This window comes from Pteropus alecto, unplaced genomic scaffold (genome assembly GCF_000325575.1).
Source record: "Pteropus alecto unplaced genomic scaffold, ASM32557v1 scaffold73, whole genome shotgun sequence".
NCBI lineage: Eukaryota > Metazoa > Chordata > Mammalia > Chiroptera > Pteropodidae > Pteropus > Pteropus alecto.
In genome coordinates, this window is record NW_006436284.1 from 5,020,335 (window position 1) to 5,029,729 (window position 9,395).

Here is a 9,395-nt window from a genome sequence, read left to right on the forward strand (position 1 = left end):
ATTGGACTACAGGACTACACAGAAATTCATACTATGAAGTCCTATATACTCGCTCCACATGGGTCACATATTAGCCCAAGTCCTCAGAAAACCCAGGAAGAAAGGAAAAACATGATCATCTGATAGTGGGAATAATCCAAAAGGAAACCATATAACTTTTTCTGATAACCAGGTCAGAAAGAACTTAAAGAAAACATTGTGTAATGAACATCCTCAATAGTCTTATTAGAGACTACTATGGGCTGAGTTGTGTGCCCCTCAAATTTACATGTTGAAATCCTAACCCACAGTGCTTTAAAATGTGATTTTGTTTGGAGATAAGGTTTTTAAAGAGGTAATTAAGTTAAAATGAAACCATTAGAATAGGCCCTAACCCAATATAACTAGTGTCCTTATGAAATTAAGACATAGGCTCAGAGGGAAAAACATATGAGGATGAGAAGCCAAGGAGAGATGTCTCAGAAAAAAATTAACCCTGTAGACACATTGATGTTGGATTTCTGACCTCCGGAACTGTGAGAGAATAAATTTCTTTTGTTTAAACCAAACTAGCTATAGCACTTTGAATGGCAGCCCCAGCAAACTAATACAGAGACACACTGATGTGTTTTCTAAAGGCTATCTCTAATGGCGTCACTCTTTGCAGGTTGATAACATCACCCAAAGGTACTCAAATTCCTCCTTTCCCACCTCTCATGCTCCCACATCCTACCCAAATTAAGATGACTGTTGTGGGAATTTTGATGTTCTTATGTGACCTTGCCACACTGGCCACAGTTAATCAGTCTGTATGCAGGTAGCTGGCCTAATCGGAGTTCTTTCCTGCAATTTTTCCATCTGGAACTGAGAGAGAGCTTAACATTTGTCCTCTCTAGTGGCAGAAGCCATAAATGTAAGCCTCATTAGCTGCCAGTGGCTATACTTTCTCCTAGGTAGGAAAGATGAATCTATAAGGAGAGAGAAGCCAAAGAGGGATGTGTGGGGGGGTGTCTCAGCATCATTCCAATTTCTAGTTTATTCTTTCATTCAATGAATATTTATTGAATGTTATTTGTTTCAGACATTAGTTGTAATTTTTTTTTTTTTTTTACACCTACAGCACCTGGGCTTCCTAGGTGGTCTCCCATCCAAGTACTAACCAGGCCCGAGCCTGCTTAGCTTCCGAGATCAGATGAGATTGGGCTTGTTCAGGGTGGCATGGCTATAGATGAGTTCAGTCATTCTTGAAGTTCATTTACACCTCGCTTTCCTGGCAACTTAGTTGTTGCTACCCTTTTGATTTCATCATCAATAACAACCAGAGCAAGTGGATTTCTGTCATTTACAACTGAAGTAGTACATCACAATTCCCTCATATTCTCCTTTTCCTCTCATCACCCAGAACTTCTGGTAGCTCCTTGAACAAGTGCTGTCATCTCAGGATAACAAGGGTCAGTCAAGGGGTAATCAGGATTCTCAACATAAAAATAAGCAAAATTCAGATTTCCTTGTTCTGCTTGTAAAAGTCCATCTTTTTACCCTTAAATATCTGAGCTGACCCCAGATGCTCCCCTCCTCCCTCAGATTTGAGGGGGTGGTTATAGAGGCTTTCACTCACAACCAAGTGACTGTTTCAAAGAGTCAGAAGTACCCAACCTCTTTTATAATCTCTCCCAAGGCAGAAGTGACTGGTAGTCATTCAATCATGAACTCACATGATATGTATTAATGGGATTTCCTTCATCTAGTAAGTCACCATCCTTTCTTTAGCTTTACCATTAAATAGCAAGTGGGTGCATTATCTGTTCTATTTTATATGGAATTTATCTTTTAGGGAAAATGTGCACACATTTTATGTAACTTTCTTATATTCTCATTTCGTTGATTTCATTTTTTTTCCCAGTGATGTGGCCTTCAGCCCCAAATAGGAAATAGGCACTCAATCAAAGATTTCTCAAAACGTTTTCTCATAGTAAGTATTCATTAAATATTTTTTGAATAGATGCTTCCTTATTCTAGTAAATAACACCAAAATCCCAATACTTAGGGAAAAATGGTGGTTTATTTTCATTCAGAAATGTCCGTATTATCTCTATTTCTGTTGTGGAAACAAATGATCTTTGGCAACTTGAGTTTGTATACCAGTACTACTACTTGGTGGGTAGGAGTCCTCTGCCAGGAAGGTCATTAAGCTCAGAGCCTCAGTTTTTCTGATCTATAAAATGGGAATTAAAATTCTTACTTTGCAACAGAGTTGTGATGATTAAATCAACGATATGACTATAATATATATAAATGACTATCACAAGTGCCTGGCATATTGTGGGCATTTAAGAATTGTATTTATTATTATCTAATTCACTATTTAATTGCTTTCTCTAATTTCCAATTGCCTGTCTGCTTACTGTTTTTCCTTTCTTTTATGATTTTCTTTTTATCATTTGATACAGATGATTGCTGTGCTTTTGGTGACAGAAAACTGCTACCATGGTATTTTTTGGCTTTCATAAAGAAGCATAGGTGAGAAAAAGGCAAGAAACTAATACGAATTCTACACTGAATAGTTCATTTATTCATAGAAAGTAACCAGTATAAATAGTCCATGCCACTAGAACAGCACGAGGTTGTCAAACCAAATTATGTATGCCAATGCCTTTCAGCTAAAGAGCAGCAGGAGCACATTTGCTGGGTTTATTACGTGTTGTAGGAGGACAAATCTCACACCAGTAAGAGGGAGTTAGAAAGGGCTTGCAGGACTTGGGCTGGTGTTAGGTGATTTGGGGAGGAGTAAAGAAAACAGGGCTTGTGTCTGAGTTGGGCAAGTCTGTGACTGGGTATTTAAAAAATCTTCTCAAGCAAAAGGGAAAGCTAAGGTTATAATTGTAAAGAAGCAGCAGTCACTCAGATGAGGAAGAGTAGGGGGATGTTTGGTCATTTTTGTGATTTGGATGATGTTCATAGTCTTGCCCACGTTCAGCCATGATACAGAGTGGTCTTGTTCATGTCTTGATCCATCATGGTCAACAGAGGGATCTTATGTGACGCTGACGTTCTGAGAAATTGTTTACATTTAACAAGAGAACTCCACGGCCTATCTATAAGTGTCAGACTAGTTTCTAACAACTGTGAGATCTAGCCATGTGTCAGGTCAGTTTACAGGCTGCTTTTTTCATTCTCATGTATTAAACTTTTGGTGCAGATAATAGGAACCACTCTATTTTATGAAAAGAGGATTTAATACAAGGAATTAGGTACTTACAGAATTGTTGGAAGGACTGAAATCATGGCTTGGGCTCGGATTCCAAGAGCAATCTAAGAACTACCCTATAGAACTGGTCCTCCAATGAGCTGCTAACCACTTATTTCCCTGCCTTCCTGATTGTGACAATCACATTGTCAGAAACCATTGAAATTGTTTGCTCCAGGAATATGTTAGCTTGTTTGCTCTTCAGAGATCAGGAAGCTATTGGTGCAACATTGAGCCTTAAAGTCATCTCACACATGCTAGGTGCAGACTAACTCCTCTGAGCCCTGCCTCCTGGTTGTCACCATGCTGGTAACTGGAGCACCAGGACTTCTGCTCTCTGTCAGAAAACGTGCAACTCCTCTGCGTCCACTTTTGTCAACAGAAGTAGCACAAGCTGTTGCAGCGCATCACTTCTAATTTCTCTCCATCGCCTCTAATTTCCATATCTGAAGTCAGCACTAATTGCCTAAGCCTAAATTATGTCCAGAACCCTAGCGGCAAGGGAGTTTGGAGATCACAAGTTTTTGGTTTTCCAGCCTCTGCAATAGGAAGACGTACTGGAAGGAGGTTAGAATGGATGCTGATTTCAGGCTAGACTATTCACCACAAGCCCTAATCAGGAGGAAACAGGCCTGGATCTCGTCCTTGTTTAGTTGCTAAACTGCTATGTGCAGTTAGAAGAGTATTATCACCTTTCTGGGTCTCAGTCTCCATGACCAAGTTAGACTAGTTGCTATCAAAATTTCTTTCTGATTCTAGGATTCTATGACTCTGTTATTAATTTTTGAAATATTTTCTTAAACACATTAATTTTGCAAAACATTTTCTGTACTTCTTTACACAGAATTTGTTTTCTCACTAATCCTTGTAGTGCGGTAGGAAGCCTCCAAGATGATGGGAGGCCCCAAATGATTTTTACCTCCCAAAATTTTCTCCCCCCGCATTGAATAGGGCTGATCTGTGTAACCAATAGGATACATCTTGACTGCAACCTCATAAAAAACTTTGAGCCAGAAGTACCCATCTAAGCCACTCTGAAATTCCTGACCCACAGAAACTGTATGAGATAATCAATATTCAATGTTGTGTTAAGCCACTAAGTTCTGGGGTAAACTGTTACACAGCAACACAAAACGAATATATTCCCCAATTAGTAGGCAACATAGCATAAGAATTGCTGAATTTACTTCTTAATCTCTAACATCAACTCTTTTTAAAAAAAAACTTTTTTAGGTACGGAACCTTTGGTTGACCTCACAGATTGCAAGGACTTGTCAGTTTATAATCCCTTATTTTTATTATTTTTTTTAATACCTACAGCACCTGGTCTTCCTAGGTGGTCTCCCATCCAAGTACTAACCAGGCCCGACCCTGCTTAGCTTCCGAGATCAGATGGGATCAGGCTTGTTCAGGGTGGCATGGCTGTAGACTCTAATATCAACTTTTATTTGCTTATATTTTTCTGACGTAAAGCTGGTAGCCTTCTAGATTATATCTCTAGACATACTACAAGCCATTAAGAAATATGTCAATCATCATGAAAACTAAGTAATTATTTTTTTGAGATTTTACAAAATTTAGTAATGGGCAGACAAGAAAAGACCTTATTGTTAACACACTAAATAACAAATATTTTCTCAGGCAGAGTGCCAGGCATTTGAAATTTATCACAGGGCTAATATATTCTTTAAAAATAAAGCTAATGGGAATATAATAAATAGTTAAAATGACTCTAAATTTCACAGGCATCCAAATCAACTCTGCAAAATGACTTTTAATTAATGAAAGAACTGTGTTGTGTTAACAAATGTTCTAATATGTTAATGAAAGATAAAAGTTGCTTGTTATTGAATTATTTTTGGTTTTAATCTAAAAGGTAAAGAAATTAATCTAATTTCTTGCTCTTTATGATGGTTACATTTTCATCAAAGAAGAAGAAATGTTCCAACACAATTTACTATATATGTTTTTTACCAACTTTAATTTTAATTAAGGCTCTTTTCTGATCTGGAACCTATGTCTGGTAGGAACATAGTTGCTTACTTAGAGCAAGCAATCTTCCACTTATTATTAAAAATAAGAGTACATTGAGTTTGGGGAATATATTAACTAGAAGTCTGAGATGCAGGTGCCACAAACCTTGTACAAATCAGCTTGAGTGAAAAAAGGAGCTTTCTGATGGTCAGTCACTACAGTCTCCTGGAACTCAAGTCACAGCCAGGTCCCAATAGAGCAGAGACCTGGGGTGCTGATGAAGGGAGGGCTGGAAAGCCGCCAGCCTCGCCTCTGCTTTTCTGGATGCCAGCTTTGTTTTGTGGCAGACTGGCTTTTTTTTTTTTTTACTGTGGAAAATGCAGTTGTTTGTAGTTGCAGAGTTTTATATTTTTCAGTTTCAGTCTCTAAAGACTTGCTCTCTGATCGCAAATGCAAGTTTCCAATCAACTCTAGCGAGGGAGGGGGTCATGTTGTTCAACATGGCTGCTTCTGTGGTAGGTGGGGAGGGAGGACTTCCCAGGACAGTGGCCAGCTGGAACGACAACACCATATGTCCCCTGTATTAGGTTCTTAGGGCTGCCATAACAAAGCACCACAAACTGGGTGGCTTAAACATCAGAAATTTGTCGTCTCACAGTTTTGGAGGCTAGAAGTCTGAGGTCATGGTGTTGGCAGAATTGATTCCTTCTGAGAGCTGCGAGGGAAGGATCTGTTCCAGGCCTTTCTCCTAGCTTCTGGTTGTTTGCTGACAATATCTGGTGTTCCCTGGCTTGTGGAAGCATCACCCTAATCTTGCCTTTACTTTCCTATGTGTGTTTTGTGTCCACATTGCTCCTTTTTATAAGGATATCAGTCATACTGAATTAGGGGCCCACCCTAGTGGTATGATCTCATCTTAACTAATTACATCTGCAATGACGCTATTCCCACATAAGGTCGTATTCTAGGGGCTAGGATGTCAACATGGACATTTGAGGCGGGCGAAGCATTGTATAACCCTTAACATTTAATATAGGACAGCACTTCATATATGAGGTATCAGAGACCGAAGGATGGAAACAAGGCACAAGGACAAAAAGTGGTGAACCTAGAATTATGAAATCTTTCAGATTTCGTTTTCCAAGAGAGCAAAATGAATAAAAACTTGCACCCAGAGAAGGAAGTGAAAAATGTTTTCGTGGTGATGAGGTAAAATGAGATTAGTAAAGACATGGATTAATGTGGAATACCATGTAGCTACAGTGACTCATTAGACACATCAACCTGCTGTTCCTCCCCTCACTCCCCAAGCTCATCTTCCCTTCAGACTAAGTTTTTAATCAGAAAAGATTGATAAGGTACTGAATTGTGCTCAATTCTATAACTGAAATTCTCATAATTCAGCAAGGTTTCCACTGTCAAAGTGGGAAATCGGAATCAGAAACGTGATTGATTATGTAAAATTCAGTGACAAAGATGAATGTGTAAAAATAAAATTTATTAATCTGACAATTATGCTTTCAATAATTTGCTTAGCTAAGGCTATTGCTGATAGCAAGAAAAAGGAGTTGTTCTAGGTGGCATTTTTCTTATTTAGGAGGCTGTGATGTAACCCAGGACAGAGATTTACTAATTTTGTTATAAAAAAGTTTCAAGGCCAGGACCTGACAAAACAGACCAATGTAAGTTCTGCCTCTCTATGCTCTTGGAGATGTGTCTTCTCTTGCCTCCTCAGAGCACAAAGGCCAGACCGAAAGCTGCTTTGTTTACAGGGGAAAGGGAAAAATGAAAAATTCACTATCTTTTTGGATATTACCTTAGATCCATCACTTTTCAAAACCATGTTTTGTGTGATTTTGATGAAATCTTAATTTAATCCCTTATTTAAAGGCACTGATATCTCTTTGAAGAAGGAATTGTCAAATACACTAGGAGAATTCATTCTCTTTTCTTATGCTCCTAAAAGCAAAGTAAATCATCACCTTATAAGATTTATGAAAAAATCTTCATACTGATTTTTTCCTAAGTCTCTTGTAAATGCATGAGCATGATGCCCCCTTTGTTTCATAATTTATGGTAATGGATCCAAGTTAAAGCTCATTTTATAACATATTCTCTTAGAGAAATTACTTGACCTCAGCTGTCAAAATGGATATTTGTTGAAATGACAAATTTGAAAGCTTTGTAAGAGTTCTGTTATTGAGCCACGCGAGGAATGAAGGTGACATTTCAAAATCCTTTAATTATCTCAGATGATGTTATAAGGAAAATAATATACTAACTGCCAAAGCAAAGTCATACATTGAGATGAAGTCAGTTACATACACAATGGATTTCTTTCTCTTGAAAAGCATGGTCTGGACACATTTCAGTAACTTTCTTCTTCAGACGCAAGCAGTGAATGACAGAGAAACTATGAGATCTGTGATTCCGCATGGGGCACTTTAAAAATGCTGACTCGCTGCCATGGAAGGTCACCCAGAGTACTGAGCAAAGTGAAAAATGCAGATTGTCTAACAATGTGTACAGTGTAAAGCATTCACAAAGGGAAAACAGATATCATACGCTAAATTATGACTTGATGTGATGCTATACTTTATTATGAAAAAGGAAGACAATTCTGAAAAGACTCAAAAGAAGTAGTTAATAGTTGTTGCCTTTGGGAAGAATAAATGGGTAATGATAGTGTCTTTCACATATTGTAGTTGAAAAGATTCTATGCTAAAGATATTAAGAATATTAAAATTAACAAGTAAAGGAAATAAAATGAAAACAAGAAGAGTGAATTGTTATTTGCATAAAGAACAGGCCAAGGGTGCTGGGTTTGTCCCTTGCGAGTGGACCCAGCAGCCTGTCACTTGCTGACCCACCAACAATTAGTTGATTGCTCTGTATCTGAGTGTCCTCACGTGCTGATTGACCCCTTTTGATCCTTTGCATCATCTATTCAGTTGCCAAGAGATGACAACACATTGCGAGGGTGTGGCTGAGACTTCTGGGGGTTCCTGTGATATCTTTTCTGTCTTTCTGACATTCTGTCAGTATGTATAAAACTATCATGATGAAGTTGGTGAGTATTGTTAGAATGTACCATATCATTTCAGTAGATATTTAAGTTCACTAAAATTGGAGAAATTCACAGATAAAAAAGATTTTTGGTTTGAGAGAAAGAGTATGGCAACCAAGAAAGAGTATGATAACCAACAACAAAAGGCAAATTTTGGAAAAGTTAAGTTTTGATCTTCTCCTGAACCCACTATCTCGCTGATCTGGAATATTGAAAATATGTATTCTGTGAGCTTCTTTCTGTGAGAATGCAATTTGATTTATTTTACCTTACTATTTAAACTGTATGTTTTTACTTTTTAAAAAAACTGCTTATTCGTGTAGAAAAAGAAACATCTGTTTTCTAAACACTCTAAAACTTCTCTTAAATGCCATCTCATTCTTGATATTCCACTTTCCTCCAGCTGTAGATTTTATCTGCTGGTAGAGAATAATAAATGGTGGTATATTTTAAAAATTAATGTCAAAAGATTCTAATATCAAATCAAAGGATGAGTATTTCCAATTAAAGCTTTCAAAAGTATGAAAATTAAAGCTTGATTTGTGGGTTTTAAAAAATAGAATATAAGATTTTGAAAAATTCAACTAAGTGTCAGGGATAGGCTGCAAAATAAGTATAACTACACACAAATATTGCCAGCTGTGTTTTTTGAGTCAGGATGCTTTGTTCTGCTCTGTCTGATTTCTCAGATGTGACAGGTCAAGAGGACAAGCCTCCTTTCCAAACTAGAACAACAGAGAAAGCGAGACTCTGGAGATGTGGCCTTGTTTCCATATTTCTGTCTCTTCAATGTGCTGTTTATTCTACCCCAGGGTCTTTGCACTTGTTCTTCCTTCTGCTTGGAATGCTCTTTCCTAAGATCTGTACATGGCTGCCTTTGTTTCACCATTTGGTATGCCAAATAATGATCCCCAGTGATGCCCACATCCTAATCCTCAAAACCCGTGGATATGTTACCTTATATGGCATGAGGGACTTCGCAGATATGATTAAGGATCTTGAGATGGAAGATGATTATCCCGGATTATCAGGGTGAGTCCAATGTAATCAAAAATTTCCTTTAAGGGTTGGAAAGAGACAGGAGAGTGTCAGAATCAGGGAGAGATTTGAAGATACTACTCTGCTGGC

General features: G+C 37.9%; 1 non-coding gene and 1 pseudogene across 1 annotated transcript; both read right to left on the reverse strand.

Annotated features, from left to right (window-relative positions):
* Positions 1–1,090: 1,090 nt before the first annotated feature.
* LOC112480258 lies at positions 1,091–1,209 on the reverse strand (annotated as a pseudogene).
* A 3,328-nt stretch (positions 1,210–4,537) lies between these two features.
* On the reverse strand, positions 4,538–4,656 carry LOC112480213. Its single transcript, XR_003046522.1, has one exon. It is a non-coding gene; the product is annotated as a 5S ribosomal RNA (ribosomal RNA).
* Positions 4,657–9,395: the final 4,739 nt, after the last annotated feature.